The sequence below is a fragment of the Podarcis filfolensis genome (genome assembly GCF_964270895.1).
Source record: "Podarcis filfolensis genome assembly, chromosome: 16".
Lineage (NCBI taxonomy): Eukaryota > Metazoa > Chordata > Lepidosauria > Squamata > Lacertidae > Podarcis > Podarcis filfolensis.
Genome location: NC_139620.1, coordinates 29,763,044 through 29,784,678, shown reverse-complemented (window position 1 = coordinate 29,784,678; position 21,635 = coordinate 29,763,044). Strand labels below are relative to the sequence as shown.

The 21,635-nt window shown below is 45.1% G+C and overlaps 1 long non-coding RNA gene across 1 annotated transcript in view; it reads left to right on the top strand.

Annotated features, from left to right (window-relative positions):
* The window catches only part of LOC310751455, a 175,612-nt gene that overhangs the window by 87,420 nt on the left and 66,557 nt on the right, over positions 1–21,635 (top strand). The window lies entirely within an intron of this gene.

Here is a 21,635-nt window from a genome sequence, read left to right as displayed (position 1 = left end):
CCTCCCCAATCACCTCCATGGGTCCTACTGTCAACATTTAAAACTGCATATTATTTCATAATCTGTATTTTGTATCTGTCCCTAGTGATTGTTACCTTACAAGTGAAATTAAAATCCTGCTAGTGTTTTCATCTGCTTGCACTGGTCTCTTAAATAGATTATCATTTTCCCCCATTCTTTTTTTAAAGTTTTTGTCCCCTTGGTTCCTGAGGTTTTCAGACAGCTTTGCCCAGTGGCGTAGCGTGGGTTGTCAGCACCCTACAGCAAGGCAAGTAATTTGCACCCCTAACCCGTGGATTTGCGCCCCCAACCCGTGGATTTGCGCACCCTAACCCTAACCCCCAGATGTTGCGCCCGGTGCCGCCGGCCCCCCCTGCACCCCCCACGCTACGCCACTGGCTTTGCCATTTCAGAGTAGTCCGTCAGCTTGGCTTGTTATTCCTCTCTGGTAGGGACTCTTTCTTCTTTCCATCTCTGGGCTAGTAGCATCTGAGTGGCTGTTGTCACGTACATCAAAAGTCTTTTCTGCTCCTTTGGTACCTATAATTCCTAATAGAAAAGTTTCTGGTTTTTAAACAAAAGTTATTTTAAACATTTCCCCCCCATTTCATTATATCATCTCCCAGAAAGCTTTTATTACCTTACATGACCACCACATATGATAAAAGGTACCTTCTTTTTCTTCACATTTTCAGCAGGTATTTGTACTTGTTTTATACATTTTTGCTAACTTAAAAGGTAAAGGGACCCCTGACCATTAGGTCCAGTCGTGGCTGACTCTGGGGTTGCGGCGCTCATCTCGCTTTATTGGCCGAGGGAGCCGGCGTACAGCTTCTGGGTCATGTGGCAAGCAGGACTAAGCCACTTCTGGCAAACCAGAGCAGCGCATGGAAATGCCGTTTACCTTCCCGCCGGAGTGGTACCTATTTATCTACTTGCACTTTGATGTGCTTTCGAACTGCTAGGTTGGCAGGAGCAGGGACCGAGCAACGGGAGCTCACCCTGCCGTGGGGATTCGAACCGCCGACCTTCTGATCGGCAAGTGGTTTAACCCACAGCACCACCTGCGTCCCTTTTTGTTAACTTAAAGGTAAAGGGACCCCTGACCATTTGGTCCAGTCGTGACTGACTCTGGGGTTGCGGCGCTCATCTCACTTTATTGGCCGAGGAAGCCGGCGTACAACTTCCGGGTCATTTGGCCAGCATGACTAAGCTGCTTCTGGTGAACCAGAGCAGCGCACGGAAATGCTGTTTACCTTCCCGCTGAAGCGGTACCTATTTATCTACTTGCACTTTGTGCTTTCGAACTGCTAGGTTGGCAGGAGCAGGGACCGAGCAACGGGAGCTCACCCCGCTGTGGGGATTCGAACCGCCAACCTTCTGATCGGCAAGTCCTAGGCTCTGTGGTTTAACCCACAGCGCCACCCGCGTCCCTAGGAGTCAAATACCACTGGTACATCATTTTCATATCCTTTTCTTTCCGTGTACAACATGCCGTGAATTTCAGATCTGTTTTCCATAACCTTTCCCAACCTGCCATCTGGATATTATTTCCCAAATCCTTTGCCCAGTGCATCATTACAGATTTATAAGATGAACATGTTAAATCTGGGAAATGTCATTTCTTAAGGGTGCTGAGAAGTGTTAGGAGACTCCTTGACTGGGAAGTCAAGGAGGAGGTAAAATCAGCAATGGTTAAATGGGCTCAAGACTTTGGTTACATTTAACATCCCTATGGATGCCTGGGAGAGGCCCATAGCTGTCACCTTTTCCCTTTTCTTGCGAGGAATCCTATTCGGAATAAGGGAATTTCCCTTTAAAAAAGGGAAATGTTGACAACTATGGAGAGGCCACGGAAGGTAGATATGAAGTTCACCGCGTGTTATGCCTTGAGAGAAAATTTTATGAAGATGCAATTTCGCTGGTACCTAACACCACTAAAATTATCTAAAATGCGGTGGAAGTGTAAGAAAGTAAAGAAATTTGGGATGTAGTCTATAATGAGCTCAAAAGAATGTTTGATATCTCCTTTTTTAAAAAACCAGAAGCTTTCATTTTGGGAATACTAGGAACAGACATAAAGGGAGGGATATATTCCTGTACGCCACGGTAGCTGCAAGAGTACTGATTGCTACAAATTGGAAAGGGGGAAAAATCCCAACCGAACTAGAAATGGCAAAGCAAACTCTTAGAATACGCAGAGTTGGCAAAAATGAGAGGGAAACTTAGAGGTCATAGTGATCAAACTTTTATTAGACAATGGGGCATGTATAAAAAATACCTCAATGAACATTGCAATAACATGACGTCAGTGGCAGGCCTTGAATGATTTCTGTGATATTGTGGAAACTTATAGGATAATAAGTCATGAATGAAAATTAACAAAGGAGAATGAATAGACGAAATAAGTGGTGGAGGCGTGATGGGGTGACGGGAAGTCATTAGAGACGTAAGAAGAATTGATCGTAATCTGAGGTAACATATATTACTGTTTTTACTTCTGGGATGAACTTTTGTTCGCTATTTCTTTTTAATTTCAATAAAGCATTAAAAGAAGAGAGAGTTGTTAGGAGACTTTTATTCCCCTCATAGAGCTACCATTTCTAGAGTGGCTTAACAGTCAATTCCTCTTTCCTGGGAACTCTGGAAACTGTAGTTCTGTGAGGGAAGTATACCCTTAATAAACTATACTTCCCAGGATTTTTTGGCCCCAGTTGGTTTTGTTCCCTCACTTTTCACCATGGCGTGCGGGACTTCCTGTTTCCCCATGGAAGTCCCGCTCTCTGTTAACTCCTGGAGTTTTGCTGATGGAGGGAGACGATTATCCCATAATGTCATTGACCCCCCCGCTTTCTCTGCTGCCACGGGGTCTTCACCTGCCACCCTCCACCACCACTTCCTGTTGAACAAATAAACAGGGAAGTGTTGACAGCTGTCAGAGGAATTCTGACAGAAAATGGATGCTTGGGCCGAGAAAAGAGTGTGTTTGTGTGTGTGTGTGTTGTGTGTAGGAGAATGAGAGAGAGAAGAGTCTTTGTAGTGCATAGTAAAATGCACTAGGCTAACCCAAAGAGCCAAAATGGGTGGTCTCAGGAAGCAACACAGAATTAATTCAAAAACATGAGGGAGGCTTGTGTGGTACCTCAGAGAGGTCTCTTCTGGCACAAGTTTTTGTGGAGTTGAGGCCACTTGGGACAGAGGGACGAAGCAGGCTCTGGGCCATGAAACATCATCTGCACCCTACATTTTAAAGCAGTATTATCATACCACTTTAACAGGCATGGCTTCTCCCAAAGAAACCTGCCGACTGTAAGGGTGCTGAAAGTTGCGGGCAGATGCCTGTTCCCCTCACAGAACTACAAATCCCGCAGCGGCTGAACAATCAAAACTTATTTGCAGGAAACACTGGGAATTGTAGTTGTGTGAGGAGTGTAGGGGGTCTTCTAGCAACACTCATTTCCCTTCACAGACTCCAGCTTCCAGGCTTCTTTTGGGGGAAGAGGGCCTGTAAATAGTGGCATAACAGCAGGGTTGCCATATTCTGAAGAGCAAAGAAGAGGACACATTTCCCCACTTCTACTTTTAACTATGGACTTACCCATAGAGGCAAGTGGTGCGGGGCGCCAGGGCAGCAAGTTCTGGAGGGCACTAGGGAAGAGGCGGAGGCTGGACTTGGCACCTCCTGGCATCAGCTCGCCGCCCTCGCCCGCCTCCGCCATGCTGTGCCGAAGCAGCACCAACCACACCCGGAGCCTCTGTCTGCCATGGCCACTGCGGCACAAAGCGGCCAGCTGAGCCGGGAGGCACCGCGTCCAGCCTCCGCCTCTTCCGTGCCACAGGAGCCGCCCTCCAGCCGCTGCCCGCCTCCTCCAGCTCCACTGGCAGCGCCGTCCTCCCTAAAAAACGGTGGAAAACTCTGGGAAACGGGGGGCGAGGAGGCGGGGGGAGCTTTGTACCACGGCGCCAGATATGCTTAAGACGTGCGGATGTGGCTCTTTTAAGACAGGCATAGCCAATATGGGGCTCTCTTGACGTTTTTGGACTCCATTTCCCATTATGTTGTTGGACGCCAGTTTATTATGATTATTAACATCACCATTGATTTATTGATCGCCTTCTAAACAGCTGTGTAGGAGTTTCACCTCTGTATGCTTGGTTGAATGTCTCGCTGCTATGTACAAGGCCTCAGTTAAGAAAGACAAAACCTCTCTGTTCCTTTCTCCTCAAATTATGCACTGTTTTTGTTTAGTTTCCTCAGTGTTTTCAGGATTTCTTTTCTCTCTGGACCCCACCAGCTAACTCTGTCAGGTCCTTATTCCAGGGAATCTTAATATGAGCCTTCCTTGTTTGCCTTACACCCTTAGGCTGAGAGATTCCTAAGCCCCAGATGTCAGCCCCAGCATGCATGGTAAGTGGAATATTTGAAGGGCACCATGTTGGGCCAGTTTTGTGCATTTAAGATCTTCTCCACATCATTAGGCCCACTTAAAGAACCCACAACTGCTCTCACTGAATTCAAGAGATTTCAACAGGCTCTCAGTGCTCAGCACTGCACCACTTCCCTTTCTCAGGTCCTTCCTTGCTCCTTCCTTTCTCAAAGGATTCTCTCTTTTCCCTCTGTTTGGAGATTTCATCACCTTGGCCACTGGTCACTACCGATTGGCTCCTGTGCAAATATCTTGAATTCCAAACTGAAAGAACTGATGACATAGGACTGGGGCTTAGCGATCTCCCAAATTAATTAAAGACCCTTTCCTTTTGAAGCCAAACTCCTTGACTTTGTATTCTGCCTTCGCCCCCCCAAAAGACCATCTGAAAATACCATTATCCTTTGGGGAAGAGCTCACAACTGGTTATTTCTCAAGCTCTCCCTCCTCCCTAGAAATAAACTACAGAAGAGTTTGGCTGGTCAACTAGCGCGAGTGTACTCCCCATGTTTTGACCTACAGTGTCAAAAGAACCCACCTGCCTTTGATGGCTTCTAGAAACATAGGAAGCTGTTTTGAGAGACCATCTTATTTCTTGTACAAACAGTTAGCTATCTAAAAGCCCTGCTAAAAGTGGGCGGCTAACCTTTTTTGACACCTGGGAATTTCCGTCTGACTTATCCCCAACAAAAAGGACTCCACCTTGAGCTCTTTGGAGAAGAGGTGAGACACAAATGCAACGCAAATACAATAAATAAAAAAGATAGGGCAACTGAGCACTTTAATTGCGCAAGGCTAAATTTTGTCATGTGCTTGAAACCCTCCTGTGAAACAGTGACAGTCTGGATGCTCCCTAAGTCTGTTTGCTGCCTCTGTGACAACAACAACAACCACAATGTATATTATTTGTACTCCACCCATCTGATTGGGTTGCCTTAGCCACTCTTGGGCAGCTTCCAACAGACTGTAAAAACAAAACAAAACATCAAATATTAAAAACTTCCCGATACAGGGCTGCCTTCAGGTGTGTCCAGAAAGCTGTGTAGTTGTTTATCTCTTTGACATCTGATGGGAGGGCGTTCCACAATGAGGGTGCTACTACTGAGAAGGCCCTCTGTCTGGTTCCCCGTAACTTCACTTCTCGCAGTGAGGGAACCACCAGAAGGTCCCCGGCGCTAAATCTCAATGTCTGGGCTGAACGATGGGGGTGGAGATGCTCCTTCAAGTATACTGGGCCAAGGCCATTCGGGACTTTAAAGGTCAGCACCAACACTTTGAATTGTGCTCGGAAACATACTGGGAGCCAATGTAGATCTTTTAGGACTGGTGTTCTGTGGTCCTGGCGGCCACTCCCAGTCATCAGTATGGCAGCCGCATTCTGGATTAATTGTAGTTTCTGGGTCTCCATCAAAGGTAGTCCCACGGAATTGTCACCCCATCAAATATTAAAAGGTAAAGGGACCTCTGACCATTAGGTCCAGTCGTGGCCGACTCTGGGGTTGCGGCGCTCATCTCGCTTTATTGGCCGAGGGAGCCGGCGTACAGCTTCCAGGTCATGTGGCCAGCATGACTAAGCCGCTTCTGGCGAACCAGAGCAGCGCATGGAAACGCCGTTTACCTTCCCGCCGGAGCAGTCCCTATTTATCTACTTGCACTTTGATGTGCTTTTGAACTGCTAGGTTGGCAGGAGCAGGGACCGAACAACGGGAGCTCACCCCGTTGCGGGGATTCGGACCGCCGACCTTCTGATCGTCAAATCCTAGGCTCTGTGGTTTAACCCACAGTGCCACCCCCAGCAGAATTCATCCCTTAGAATGTATCTGGTTTTTCCCCAGTCTTCCCCCACCCTTCGTCACATGACATTCTTTTACTTCTCCTCCTCCTCAATTCCAACCGTAAAGCTGGAGGAAACCTAATGCCCGAATTAGGAGAAAATACTTTTCAAATTATCCTTTAGTTCCAACAGATTAGGGTCCTCGCACATGCTTAGTGTGGAGTTTCAGCTCTCTGTCTACACCGCAGTGTCCCAGAGCGTTTCTGTTGCACATCGGCAATGACACAACCCTCTGCTTTCGTAACTCCTCCTGACATCAAATCTCTGCCTGCTGCTTGCCAGCTGCTGAAAAGGAAGGCTGACTTCAGTATTATTCCTTCTCAGGCAGACACTATGTACAAAGGGCTTTTTTTATTGGGTGGGGGGGGTGTCCCTCTCGTTCAACCAGACTCTCTTGTGCCTTCTGCCAGGGTCAAAAAAGACAAGGCCACTGGAATGTTCCTTAATCAGGCTGATCCCTCTTGCTGGCTTTGCAATAACACCTGCTTTTGGTTTCAAGTTGTCGTGCTGGAGGAAGGCTTCATTAAAAAAAAAAAAAATATTCCTTTGCACGGAACACTTGAAAGCCATCCTATGCACTTGCAATTTTTCAGAGCCCACAGGCTCGCCGTGAGAGAACGCGTAGAGAAACTTGGACAATGAAGAAGAAGAAGAAGAGTTTGGATTTGATATCCCGCCTTTCACTCCCTTTAAGGAGTCTCAAAGCGGCTCACATTCTCCTTTCCCTTCCTCCCCCACAACAAACACTCTGTGAGGTGAGTGGGGCTGAGAGACTTCAGAGAAGTGTGACTGGCCCAAGGTCACCCAGCAGCTGCATGTGGAGGAGCGGAGATGCGAACCCGGTTCCCCAGATTACGTGACTACCGCTCTTAACCACTACACCACACTGGTTCCTGTGGCATGACTCTCAAGAAGGGATGGGAGGTTAGTGATTCGATTTGGATCGAAAGGCAAACTTACCAAAACTGTATTTTGCAAAATGCTGCGTGAAGCCAAAAGTTCTCCTACTAAATTCACACTTTCTGAATTTTGCAATGCAACTGTCCGGCTAGATAATGTGTACAGCAATGCTAGGGTGAATGTTTGTTGGTTTGTTTGTTTGCCCCCTTTCTCTCAAGCTGGGATTTAAGGTGGCTTCCAATATTTTTAAAATCAGGATAAAATTTAAAGCATTTTTTTAAAAAAAACCACCTAGGTTTTTTTTTTGTTAAATTACATTAAAATGCATTCAGAGCTAGTAATTAAAATATAGTTTGCCCTGATGGCAGCCCAGTGATCAGCATCGCTTGTACTGTAGTTTTCAAGGCCTATCTGAAAAGGAAGGTCTTAGCTTGCTGGTGGAAAGATAACAGAGAAGCAGGCAGTCTAACCTCACTTGGGAAGGAATTCCACAATATGGGAGCAGCCACAGAAAAGGCTCTGTCTCTCCAGTCACCTCCAACCATGCCTCTGATGCTGGTGGGACAAAAAGGTAGTGCTCACCTGAGGATCCTTAGCAGCTTTGTATGGGGAGATCTTTGAGGTAGCCGGGGCCCAAGCCATATAGGGCTTTACATTAGCGAAAACATTGTCAAAATGCATTATATGGGTTTGTGAAATGTGTGTAGTATTTTTCCCAAGCCTGTAGGGCCTTCCCATCAGCCTGACGAAAACCAACAACTTGGGTCAGGATGTTGCCAGCGATCTACACATCAGTATTGGTGATCACACGCTTGAGGCAGTAGACAATTTTGTCTCCCTGGGTTCCACCATAACCAGCAATCTCTTCATCAACACTCTGTCTCCATCAGCACAACTGGATGCCTTCATCTGCCCCAGCTGCAACAAAACATGTCTCTCCTGTATTGGTCTCTACAGTCACAGCAGGCACTGCAACCTCCCAACAGCTTGACCTTACCCCCAGATACGCAATCCTTCATTGTCTCTGGAGACCGACAGATGCCAACCTAACCTAGAGTATTGAAAATTGCATATACAGTGGTACCTCGGGTTAAGTACTTAATTCGTTCCGGAGGTCCGTTCTTAACCTGAAAATGTTCTCAACCTGAAGCACCACTTTAGCTAATGGGGCCTCCTGCTGCTGCTGCGCCGCCGGAGCACGATTTCTGTTCTCATCCTGAAGCAAAGTACTTAACTCGAGGTACTATTTCTGGGTTAGCGGAGTCTGTAACCTGAAGTGTATGTAACCTGAGGTACCACTGTAAAGATGTGTACCATAAAAGAAATTCAAGCAAAAAATGCAGCTGAATTTTCACGAGAACCTTTAAAAATAATTGTAAACCGATGTGGAAATGTATACACAGTTAACAAATTTATTTCGGCATACATAAGATTTTGTGGGCTACTGTCAACTTCATCAAATGCATGAAGCGTTATTCGCTGTAGGAAAGCAATATTGTCACCATGGTAATGACGATAATGACGGGAACAGTGATTTATTAGCCACTTGACGTATATGAAGTCCTCAAGTGACTTACGTATCTTATGAAAACATAGAATAAAATCAGGGAAAAGAACAATACATTACAAGAAAAACCATACAACAACCTGTAAACAGAGTCAATCAAAAGAGCAACAAAAATTTCAGCAGCAAAAAAAAGCAATAAAGAGCAAAATCATAATTGGTTAAGTACAGATCTGAAATAATGGTGGTGGAGTGAAAGTGTTTTACAACTTTAGTGTATTAACTTCATTGCACCAATAAGAACTATCTGGCAAGAAAAATCACATTCACCTTTCATTACAAATGGAATACGATTGCAATTTGGAGCAGGACTGCAGTTATTATTACATTTGCAAAGAAAGGAAAGGAGTTTGGAAACAAAACAGATTCTGCTTCCCTTTCTCTCTGTTCTTCCATGTCGAATCCAGGAAGCGCCTGGCTATTGGGAACAATGTCAGCAAGGTGGGGGGCGAGGGGTGGAAAGGCAATAGGATTTTCCCTGGTGAACTTGGCTGGTGACCAAGCTAGGGTGGGAAGGCTCCAAAAAGGAGGAAGAGGATTTGGACGGGGCACATTTTTCCGCAAGAGGTTTTCCTGTTTGCAACAAATGACTCTTCTCTGAAGGGCAGAGATGAGCAATTCAGGTTAGCCAGGCAGCAACCTCCATCCTCCATCTGTCAGATAAAAGAGGTGCCATTGTTTTGCACTAGGGAGGGCATTTGTGATGCAGAGGGAAAAAATGACTGCAGCTCCTGGTGCTGTCTGCTTAAGCTAAAGTAGCAGTGTATACTTGTTTGTGTGTGTGTGCGTGTGTGAGTGCCCCAACTTTGATCAGAACAATAAAAGGAGTGTTTAACACCCCCACCACATTATTCCCCCAATATGATCTCCTCCCTGCCAAAGATTGCTATTTTATTTTATTTTATTCTTTTTAGTGATTTAATAACCAAAATTGTGCAAACTTAACAAAATGAAAGAAAAGCAAATTTAAACCTTAAGTGTCACAGCCTGGAAGGATGAAACTACAAAAGATACAGCTCCGAAGGGATAATGAAGTATGAACTCATACAAAGATTACCTTTACACATAATTGTTGTTTAGTCGTTTAGTCGTGTCTGACTCTTCGTGACCCCATGGACCACAGCAAGCCAGGCACGCCTGTCTTCCACTGCCTCCCGCAGTTTGGTCAAACTCATGCTGGTAGCTTCGAGAACACTGTCCAACCATCTCGTCCTCTGTCCTCCCCTTCTCCTTGTGCCCTCCATCTTTCCCAACATCAGGGTCTTTTCCAGGGAGTCTTCTCTTCTCATTACACATAATAAAGATCTGTTTTAAAAAAGGTTGCTCTTTATATTATTTATTTAGCAAGATTCATGCATCTCTTGATAAAGAAAAACATTTCTTTATTCTTACAATAAAAATATTCACAGGAAAATGTTGATAAAATCAAAACCAAGTCGACATCATGTAATTTATCAAAATAGAAGTGAAACCAGCGGTTTCATGAGAGCACTTGCCAAGAACTTCACTTGGCAGGAAGTTCCAGAGATGAGGGGTTGCTACACGAAAAGATTGATTCCTTGCACATCTTCCTGGGGCCTGGTGGAAAGAGATCTTGGGTTGCAGCCAGTTGAGTTCTACTCAAAGTAGAACCATTAAGCTTGTTGGACTTCCTACTCTGTGTATGACTAACATTGGACATAACCTATAGATGTCCATATCACGGCTATGTATCTTCTCACCAGAGGACTAATATATAAAAATCAAGGAGGGGAGGGTTAAACACCCACTGCCCCATTTGAAATCAGAGCTCTCTCCCATACAAGCTAGGGGACAAGGATAACTGTGACTTTAAAGATGAATGGGAACCCTTTACAAAGTATTTGAAGACGCAACATAGCGAACTGGACTCCTTGGCTGGCTTTGAATAAACATTCACAAACTTTTTATTGATAATAATCAGCTAAATAGTTTGAGGATCTATACAACAGTGTAACATGCAGAAAACAGCATTCTCAGAGAAATCAAAGTGGAACTGAGGGAAGTCGGGGGGGTTCTGTGGGGGAAGGAAGGGGGAGGAAGGAAAAATGGGGGGAAATAAGGATGATATGTTTCTGGATAATATGTTTTGTTTTAATTTTGAATAAAAAAGTTATTAAAAATAAATAAATAAATCAGAGCTTTCCCCTTGTGCTGCTCCTCTAATGTTTCTTTTAACAAAACAAAACAACAAAACCCTTCAGGAAATTAAGTGACAGATCTCCCATGCCGCATCTGCCTAACCCTAAGAGAAGGTACTTCGTTACTGACAATCCAAGCATTATAATGAGCAAATGTGAGTCTTCTGGGATAGCTCAGTTGGTAGAGCACGAGACTCTTAATCTGAGGGTTGTGGGTTTGAGCTGGGTAAAATATTTCTGTACTAGATGACCTTCGTGGTCCCTTATGACTCTATAATTCTATGATTCTCAGTTTCCTACACTGCCATTGAATATGGTTCCAAACCTTGATTTCAAACAGGTGGCATATTGTCCCTAACTCCCCATGATACAACATTGAAAATACAGCTACTATCTTTAAAACAAAACAAAAACCCCAAACTTAAATCTTTGAGGTTGCTGTCTCACCTCCCCGAGCTGTTAGTCAATACAGTCGTACCTTGGTTTTCAAACAGCCTAGTTCCGGAACATTTTGTCTCCCAAACATTGCAAACCTGGAAGTGACTGTTAAAAAAACCTATTTTTGCAAGCCCAACGTCCAATGGGGCTTCCACAGCTTCTGATTGGCTGCAGGAGCTTCCTGCAGCCAATCAGAAACCGTGATTTGGTTTTGGAAGTCGCACGGACTTCCAGAATGGATTCCGTTCGACTTCCAAAGTATGACTGTATATATAACATCAAATCATATTATTAAAACAGTAAAGGTATAAGAACACGGGGCTGGTTCACAAGTAACACTAAACCCTGGTTTGTGCTACAGGCATCATCTAGGAGCCTGGGCGAAATCTTTGGCTCACATGCACTTCTCTCCTCCTGGTCTAGGAGGTTCTGTGGAGTTTCCTTGCAGTTTCCCTCCTAATCCTGGCTTGTCATTTATGTACAAACAGAGCTTGGTGGTTTGAAACACACTCTGGTTAGTTAAACAAGCCAGCTTCATAATCGGTCGCTTGGCGCTCTGGATTTGTTTAGAAACTGACTGGAATTTGTTTTAAGCCACGATCTCTTGTTTGTATGGAACAAGCTGGGATTCAGGGAAATGGAAAGTCAAATAGTTAAAACAGTGGAATTTGCTCCCAGAAGAGGCACCACCAACTTGGATGGCTTTAAAAGAGGGTGAGTCAAATTCGTGGAGGGGAAGACTTTGTTGTTGTTTAGTCGTTTAGTCGTATCCAACTCTTCGTGACCCCATGGAGCAGAGCACGCCAGGCACTCCTGTCTTCCACTGCCTCCCGCAGTTTGGTCAAACTCATACTGGTAGCTTCGAGAACACTATCCAACCATCTCATCCTCTGTCGTCCCCTTCTCCTTGTGCCCTCAATCTTTCCCAACATCAGGGTCTTTTCCAGGGAGTCTTCTCTTCTCATGAGGTGGCCAAAATCTTGGAGCCTCAGCTTCACGAGCTGTCCTTCCAGTGAGCACTCAGGGCTGATTTCCTTCAGAATGGAGAGGTTTGATCTTCTTGCAGTCCATGGGACTCTCAAGAGTCTCTTCCAGCACCATAATTCAAAAGCATCAATTCTTCGGTGATCAGCCTTCTTTATGGTCCAGCTCTCACTTCCATACATCACTACTGGGAAAACCATAGCTTTAACTACCGTATTTTTCGCTCGATAACACGCACCTGACCATAACACGCACATAGTTTTTAGAGGAGGAAAACAAGAAAAAAAAATTCTGAATGAAACAGTGGATGTATCATTTTTGTGCTTCATGCTGCGGCCACAGACATGTGATTTGACGGTGAGTTTGGGGTAGCCCAATGCAAAGATCCTGAGGATCCATGTGGATCCATGCTTTGTAACCACGTTTTTGCACCATTGCAGCCCCAGGCAACAGTGGGTGCGTGATTTTTTTGGTGCAGGCTGTAGCCATGGACATGCTATGTGATCTGAGGGTGAATTTGGGGTGACCCAATGCAAAGATCCTGAGGATCCATGTGGATCCATGCTTTGTAACCACGTTTTTGCACCATTGCAGCCCCAGGAAACAGTGGGTGCATGATTTTTTTGGTGCAGGCTGTAGCCATGGACATGCTATGTGATCTGATGGTGAATTTGGGGTGACCCAATGCAAAGATCCTGAGGATCCATCTGGATCCATGCTTTGTAACCACGTTTTTGCACCATTGCAGCCCCAGGCAACAGTGGGTGCGTGATTTTTTTGGTGCAGGCTGTAGCCATGGACATGCTATGTGATCTGATGGTGAATTTGGGGTGACCCAATGCAAAGATCCTGAGGATCCATGTGGATCCGTGCTTTGTAACCATGTTTTTGCAGCATTGCAGCCCTGTTTTTGCATCAGATCATTGCTATGTGATCTGATGGTGAATTTGGGGTGACTCAATGCAAAGATCCTGAGGATCCATGTGGATCCGTGATTGGAACCACGTTTTAAGTAGGGAGGGAAGGAAAATCATAGAAGCGACAAGGAGAGGGGTGTGCAGAGAAGCAGCTGGCTAAGAATGCAGGAGAGGGGTTTTACCGGAGGGAGGAAAGGAAGGCAAAAGTCCCCCCCCCCACAAGCCAACCAGCTCTCTCTCTCTCCCCCCCCCAACCTGCATGTTGCCTTCGAGTCCCAGACGCACGGAGAGGAATCTGTTTTCCACTCTGCTTGCCTGGAGGGGAGGGGTTTTCTCTGCTCTTTGTTCCGTCTGAGCAAACACAGTAAGGAAACAGAAGCCGGTGGGCAGTAAGACCCTGAGGCAGAATGCAGGAAAGCCGCAGCTTCCTCTTTCCTCCCTTCTCCGGACGATTTGATATTTGCCTGCTTTTTGCCTTCACTCACGCTTCTCAGCTCCAGGGACCACACATTCGCTCTATAACACGCACAGACATTTCCCCTTACTTTTTAGGAGAAAAAATCTGCGTGTAATAGAGGGAAAAATACGGTATACGGACCTTTGTTGGCAAGGTGATGTCTCTGCTTTTTAAGATGCTGTCTAGGGAAGCCTACTGATGGTTGAACTACTTCCGCCTAAGGAGGAGGTGGGGTTGTGGGCTTCATGGCCCCTCCACGTGCGTGGCGGGTGGAGGCCAGCCCCGCACGATTGGGGGGGGGATTCCTGGCCGTGTCACCCCCTGGCTGGCTGGCTCGGGGGCATGGCTTACCCTATATAGGGCAGGACGCGGCCGGGGATCTCCCTCTTTGCCGCCCGCCAGCTGGTCCTGCTTTTCCCGACCTTTTAGGTTTCTGTTCCTTGACTTTGCTATGGACCTTGGTTGGCCTGGCAGGAATTTTTCCACTTGGCAAATTGGCACCAGCCACCTGGTTTTCGCCTACCTCGTAGCAAATCGTCACAACTTTTTGGGTATTGGCAGTTAGGCATTGGTATAGTTCTGTAGAGGGGAGGTAGCGCCATCACCTGCCCCACATATTGAAGGGTAGTCCGTTAAAGGATTCTGGGGGGCATGGCCCTGTCCGAAGCCTAGGGAGGTGAGGGCCTAAGACACGCCCCCTAGCGGAGACCCCGGGGGACTTCCTAGTTGATGTGCATCAGCAGAGCTCCCCCTACTGCTGGTTAACCCTTCCCTGACTTCAAGCAGACGGGCTGGAGTCGGATATAGTTGGTTAGGACCAATGCCTAAGCTAATACCACTCATCACCTGTAACCAATAAAGTTGTGGCCTTTTTTAACCTTAATAATTGTGTCATGTGCCATTATTTCCACCTGGCGGGGTCGGGAACTGCCACACAACTCGCTATGATGTTCTACCTTAACTGTGGAGGCTGTGGACTTCTGAATACCAGCTTTGGAAACCCCATGAGGGGAGAGTGCTCTTGTGCTTGGGTCCTGCTTGGGTCCACAGACATCTGGCTGGTCATTGTGAGAGAGGAAGCTGGATTAGATGGGCCACTGGCTTGATCCTGACGTCAGGCCCTACGTCAGGCTTTCTCAACCTCGGCCCTCCAGATGTTTTTGGCCTACAACTCCCATGATCCCTAGCTAGCAGGACCAGTGGTCAGGGATGATGGGAATTGTAGTCTCAAAACATCTGGAAGGCCGAGGTTGAGGAAGCTTGCCCTACGTTCTTATTTCGTGGGCCATCTTTCTTCAAGACCAGTGGAAGGAAGAGATGATGACACACATTTCAGTAGAGACAAGATGCATCATGGGAAGAACCTTTCTGCAGGGCTGGGTCAATGACACGAAAGGCTTGGTTTTGTGTCAGTGTCAAAACTCAAAGCGGGGCAGGGGAAGGGCAATCAATGATCCTCCTACAGATCATCTCAGTGAGTGAGCTGGGATAGGAAGGTTCAGGAGGTCCCTAGGGTATCCTTCACTTATTTCAAAACAGGGGGCTGCGTTTGGAGGTCACTTTCTTTTGGGGGGTTCTGGATTGCTACCCCAAAGCTATACCCTGATAGCACCTACGTACATTGGCTCCCAGTATGTTTCTGAGAACAATTCAAAGTGTTGGTGCTGACCTTTAAAGCCCTAATTGGCCTCAGCCCAGTATACCTGAAGGAGTGTTTCCACCCCCATCGTTCTGCCCGGACATTGAGGTCCAGCTCCGAGGGCCTTCTGGCAGTTCCCTCACAGCGAGAAGTGAAGTTACCGGGAACCAGGCAGAGGGCCTTCTTGGTAGTGGTGCCCGCCCTGTGGAACGCCCTCCCATCAGATGTCAGGGAAATAAACAATTATCTGACTTTTAGAAGACATCTGAAGGCAGCCCTGTTTAGGGAGGTTTTAAATGTTTGATGGTTTATCGCTTATTATTATTATTATTATTAATATTATTATTTTGGGAGCTGCCCAGAGTAGCTGGGGAAACCCAGCTGGATGGGTGGGGTATAACTAACTAAATTATTATTATTATTATTATTACCCAACCGGATGGATGGGGTATAAATAAATTATTATTATTATTATTATTATTATTATTATTATTATTATTATTAAATAAGAGATAGCAACAACAGCAACAGCAACAGCAGCAACAACAACGCAATAATAGAGCGAGTGGCTTCCTAATGACAAAGACCAGGAATGGCAGGGTCATATAGGATCTGCAACAAAATGTTGCAGTGTGTTGTGCTGCTTTTTCAATAACTTAAGCCACTCCATCCCATGCCCCCACCTCCAGTTTTTTTTTCTCCCCACCACTGAACATGCTCAGCCCTCATTTACTGGTTGTTTGGGGGGTGAGGATGTTATGGCTTTAGCCCCCCCCTCCCATTTTTCTACAGACCTCAGAACTTCCCCAAGTCTGCTGGTACCTCTTATGTGTGAATGGAGCCATTTGCCTACATAAGGATTGGCACACACACAGCCTGAACCTCAGATAACAGGAAGGATTACTTCCCCGGTAAGAAAGGGGACTTGCAGCGCCTGTGTGCTCCATTTGCTTTAATCAGGCCATGTAGCACTCTGGGAATGGTGAGGCACTCCCAGGGCACCAGTTATTTATCTTTTTGCCTCCTGTAACCCCTTCCTGTGTTTCAAACAGATACGTTTACAAGGACAGTGCATCCTTAAATAGATGGCTTTCTGGGAATCACATGGAGGACCATACAAGTGGAATTGTTTCCTAGAGTGAACTAATCATAGCAAGTCTGCAAAAATAGCTTCATCTTGTCGATAACTGACTGCCACTGCAGTCCCGGATAATTGGGCAACAATTTTTTACTTTTTGAATGTTGTCTAGATTTCTACAACTGATTTAGGGTATTTTTGCACTGCTGAATCAGGAAATGGCATCCGTTTCTCTCCATCAGGTCAGGTTTACTGTAAACTGAATGGTGGGCATTGATAAAGGTAAGTACATGTAAATTGCATGTTGCTTCACCAAGCACAAGAGTCCTCTCCCCTCATGCAGTTTCCAGCAACTGGTATTCAGAAACATTACTGCCTCCAGCTGTGGAAGCAGAGCAGAGCCATCATGGTTAGCAGCCATTGACAGCCTTCTCCTTCATGAATTTGACTACAGTGGTACCTCGGGTTAAGTACTTAATTCGTTCCGGAGGTCCGTACTTAACCTGAAACTGTTCTTAACCTGAAGCACCACTTTAGCTAATGGGGCCTCCTTCTGCCGCCGCGCCGCCGGAGCACGATTTCTGTTATTATCCTGAAGCAAAGTTCTTAACCTGAAGCACTATTTCTGGGTTAGCAGAGTCTGTAACCTGAAGCGTATGTAACCTGAAGTTTATGTAACCCGAGGTACCACTGTAATCCTTTTTTAAGACCATCTAGGTTTGAAGCCATCCCTGCTTCCTGTGGGAGTGAGTCCCATAGGCCGCTTTGCTCTGCGCTTTTCATCTCTCCTGTTGCATTTCCCTTGAATTTAATTGGATGGAATAATGTGATGCAATTTACGCAATTAATTATGTAAGTTACGTAATTTTGCCACAGCAGGCCAGCGAAACAAATAGCACAGTTTGCGGTGGAAGATGAACAGCAGCAGAAGGCAAACAGTACTGGATGCGATGGAATGGAAAACAAAGCCTTCTTACATCCCCACTCAATATGCTGTCCTCAGGATTCCTCCATGGAGATAGGCAGATGTCTTTAAACTGTTGCTACCCCTCTAAAAGGGGATGCGGGTGGCGCTGTGGGTTAAACCACAGAGCCTAAGGCTTGCCGATCAGAAGGTTGGCGGTTCGAATCCCCGCAACGGGGTGAGCTCCCGTTGTTCGGTCCCTGCTCCTGCTAACCTAGCAGTTCGAAAGCATGTCAAAGTGCAAGTAGATAAATAGGTACCACTCCGGCGGGAAGGTAAAGAGCGTTTCCGTGCGCTGTTCTGGTTCGCCAGAAGTGGCTTAGTCATGCTGGCCACATGACCCGGAAGCTGTACGCAAGCTCCATCGGCCAATAAAGCGAGATGAGCGCTGTAACCCCAGAGTCGGTCACGACTGGACCTAATGGTCAGGGGTCCCTTTACCTTTACCTTTACCCCCTCTAAAAAGATTAATAAAATAAAATCCTCTCCCTTTAGAAACCAAGAGGTGACCACCTTCTTGTTTCAAATATGCTACTGAGCGGCCGTTGGCAGCAGTAGCGGTAGTGACCTTTGATCGCTGCTGAGCTAAGATGGATTTGGAATTCGAACTCGAAACCCAGAGGTGGAAGGCATTGTATCCCGTTACAATTCCCGTAGGGCAATTATATCTCTTGTCAAGGTCTGAGGAGGTGGTAGGTGGGCTGCTGCTTCGCTGTGTTATTGTAAGCTGAAATGTGTGTTTCTTCTCTCTCCCCTCCCATCCAATTTGCATTGGTCCCTTCAGAAGAACATTTTACTTCCTCTGCATTTTGAATGTGGCTTCTACTATAGAAATTCTCGCTCTTACTAAATGGCTGTAATTTTATTGGAGATATTAACCTCAGATTGTTGTCCTGTCACTCAGGGGAAGGAGAGAACTGCCGCGAAAGCAAATGGGCTTTGAGTCATTTGGGAGACTTTGAGTCGAGTCTCAACAGAAAATTCTATATGTGTTTGCAAAAAACCAAGTCCTGTGGCATCTTTCACACGAATGGGTTGGTCTGAAAAAATATGCATTGCATATGAACATCTAGGCCCATTTAGTCCAACATCCTGTTCTCACAGTGGCCAAGTGGATTCTTATGGGAAGCTCATAGGTAATAATAATAATAATAATAATAATAATAATAATAATAATAATAGTTGAAGCTATGGTTTTCCCAGTAGTGATGTATGGAAGTGAGAGCTGGACCATAAAGAAGGCTGATCACCGAAGAATTGATGCTTTTGAATTATGGTGCTGGAGGAGACTCTTGAGAGTCCCATGGACTGCAAGAAGATCAAACCTCTCCATTCTGAAGGAAATCAGCCCTGAGTGCTCACTGGAAGGACAGATGCTGGAGCTGAGACTCCAATACTTTGTCCACCTCAGGAGAAGAGAAGACTGCCTGGAAAAGACCCTGATGTTGGTAAAGATTGAGGGCACAAGGAGAAGCGGACGATAGAGGAAGAGATGGTTGGACAGTGTTCTTGAAGCTACCAGTATGAGTTTGACCAAACTGCGGGAGGCAGTGGAAGACAGGAGTGCCTAGAGTGCTCTGGTTCATGGGGTCACAAAGATAATAATAATAATAATAATAATAATAATAATAATAATAATAATAATTTATTTATACCCCGCCCATCTGGCTGGGTTTCCCCAGCCACTCTGGGTGGCTCCAAACATAATATTAAAAACACGATAAAAGATCAAACATTAAAAACTTCCCAATCATGTGGGAAGGAAATTCCACAGTTCAACCATGCTTTGTGTTAAGTTGTACTTATTTGTCCTGAATCCTCTGACATTCAGCTTTACTAGATTTCTCCTTGAGTTCTAGTGTTAGGAGACAGTGAGAAAAACATTTATTTCTCTACACCACACATGCTTTTATGTGCTTCTATCAGGTCACCTCTTACTTGCCTTTCCTCTAAACTAAAAAAAATCCCCAATACTGCAACCTTTCCTCATAAGGAGAGTCGTTTCATCCCCTTGATCATTCTTGTTGTCCTCTCCAGACCATTTTTCCAGCTCCACAATATTCTTTTTGAGATTAGGCAACCGGGACTGAGGAATAGATGGGTCCGCTTTTTCATTGCTCCCATTTGTAACAATTCCTGACCATTTGGAGGTGGGGGTGGTTCTCAATTTTTGGGGTCATTAGGAGAGATGATTCCAGCATTTTCTCCACCCTCAATTCCTCAAATGTTGTGTTATCTTGTGGCATCCAAGATAAAAAAAAAATGGCGGCCTTCAGAAGTGGGCTCCATTTCCAGCAGAAGTTGTCATCTTCTGATGGATGAGGTGGACTCATACAATGGGACTTTTGATCTAGTTCCCCATATTGTTCCCTGTGCACAAGTGCAGAATGTGGGCTACATGGCTACTAGTCAGGGTGGTGTCATGAATGAGCCAGCTCCCAGGGGAGGTTTGCAGCCAGCTCCCAGGGAAGGGTTGTTGCCAACTGAAGAAAGCAGCCAGGAACAGAGAGGGTTAACTGCCATGCAGGATGAGCACTGGCTAGTGCCAACTCCCCCGCCCCTTGGGATGCCAGCTGATAAGGGAATGGCGGAGAGCAAGCTAGAACACAGTCAAAGCTCGCCGGAAGCACAAACAGGCGGGAAAGAGTTAAGAGACAGCCTCTCAGAGAATGGGGAAGAGGAGGGAGCTGACCCACTCAGTCCGAGGTCTCAGCGAATGGGCGGGCTGCAAGACAGGAAGCAAAACAGAAGACGTATGAAGCGAAAGTTCAGTTGCTTCTGGTCTCGCCGGAAGCAGTCTTCAGAAGGGTCATCTTTATTGATGATGGTGGAGGCTCTGTTAAAGCCGTCCGGAGCTATCTGTTTGTTTGTTTTGGTTTTTTTTTCAAATTTTTTATTAATTTTCCAAATTTATAACAAACAAATAAGAAAACATTACAATATATAAAAAAGAAAAAAACAAACAAACATTTATCCTCTCTGTTAAAATCCCAATTTTGTTATCATTGTTAAATGACTTCCTCGAATCCCCCTAGTTGAGTTTCCATGTAGATCGTTGTAGCAGTTTTCCAATACTACTTTTAAATAAAATTAACTTAATCAATTAACATCTGTCTTTCTTTTCAAATTGTCTTCTATCCATAATGTTATACAATTTCACATATTTAACTCCTAGGCCAATTTGGTACTTACAAGTAATTCTAGTTATATTATCTTGGAATATTTAGCTAAATAGTCCTTAAATTTCTTCCATTCTTCTTGGTACTCCTCCTCTTTCTGATTCTTCCAGTCAGGTCAACCAGCTCCAAAAAGTCCATCATCTTCATCTGCCATTCCTCCACTGTTGGTAATTCTTGTCGTTTCCAGTTTTTGGCTAACAAAATTCTTGCTGCAGTTGTGGCATACAAAAACAGTTTAACATCTTTCTTGGGCAATTCCAAACCTATTATTCCAAGTAGAAAGGCTTCTGTTTTTTTTTTTTTTATAAATGTATATTTCAACATCTTTTTCAATTCATTGTAAATTTCCCCCCAGAAGTATTTCACCTTGGGACACGTCCACCACATATGATAAAAGATACCTTCCTTTTCCTTGCATTTCCAACATAAATTGTTACTCGTATGATAAGGATCTATCTGTTTGTTTTGACAGTAAGTCATCCTTTTTAATTAACTACACTCACTGTGTTATCAAGCCGGGGACTGGACTCCTGACAGGTGGCTATGAGCTGCCTCCAGAGCTGGAGGCACTTATGCTTCTGGATAGCAGTTGCTGAAAACTGCAGGAGGGGAAAATGCTCTTGTGCTTGAGTCCTACTTGAGAACAGGATGCTCACAGGATTATTCTGGGGAGGAAATGAAAAGGGGGCAGAACCAGTGCTATTTTTCAAGAAAATGAGGCTCTGGAACTCACCATGAACACCTCCCTTGTTCTCTTATGATGGCAATGGCGCCCACCTGAGAAGCGTCAGAACGATATATTATCCATTCTCTAGCTGTTTTTTGTTTCGATATTAAGAATTATGTACAACTTTATTGTACAAATAACTCCATATTAGCAGAAATTGAGTGATATTTGTAAAGGAAAAGATCAAAGGAAGGTATACAAAGCAGAAAGAAATGATATTATACGATGTAAAGAATGTTATATTAAACAGTATAATGAGAAGGATGGGAAGGGTTGGTGTCGATGAGTACTTTTACTATGTAAATAACTTTGTCTCTTTTTTAAAAATTTGATTTCTTTGTTTCTTATCTTTGGTATTTCATTATTTC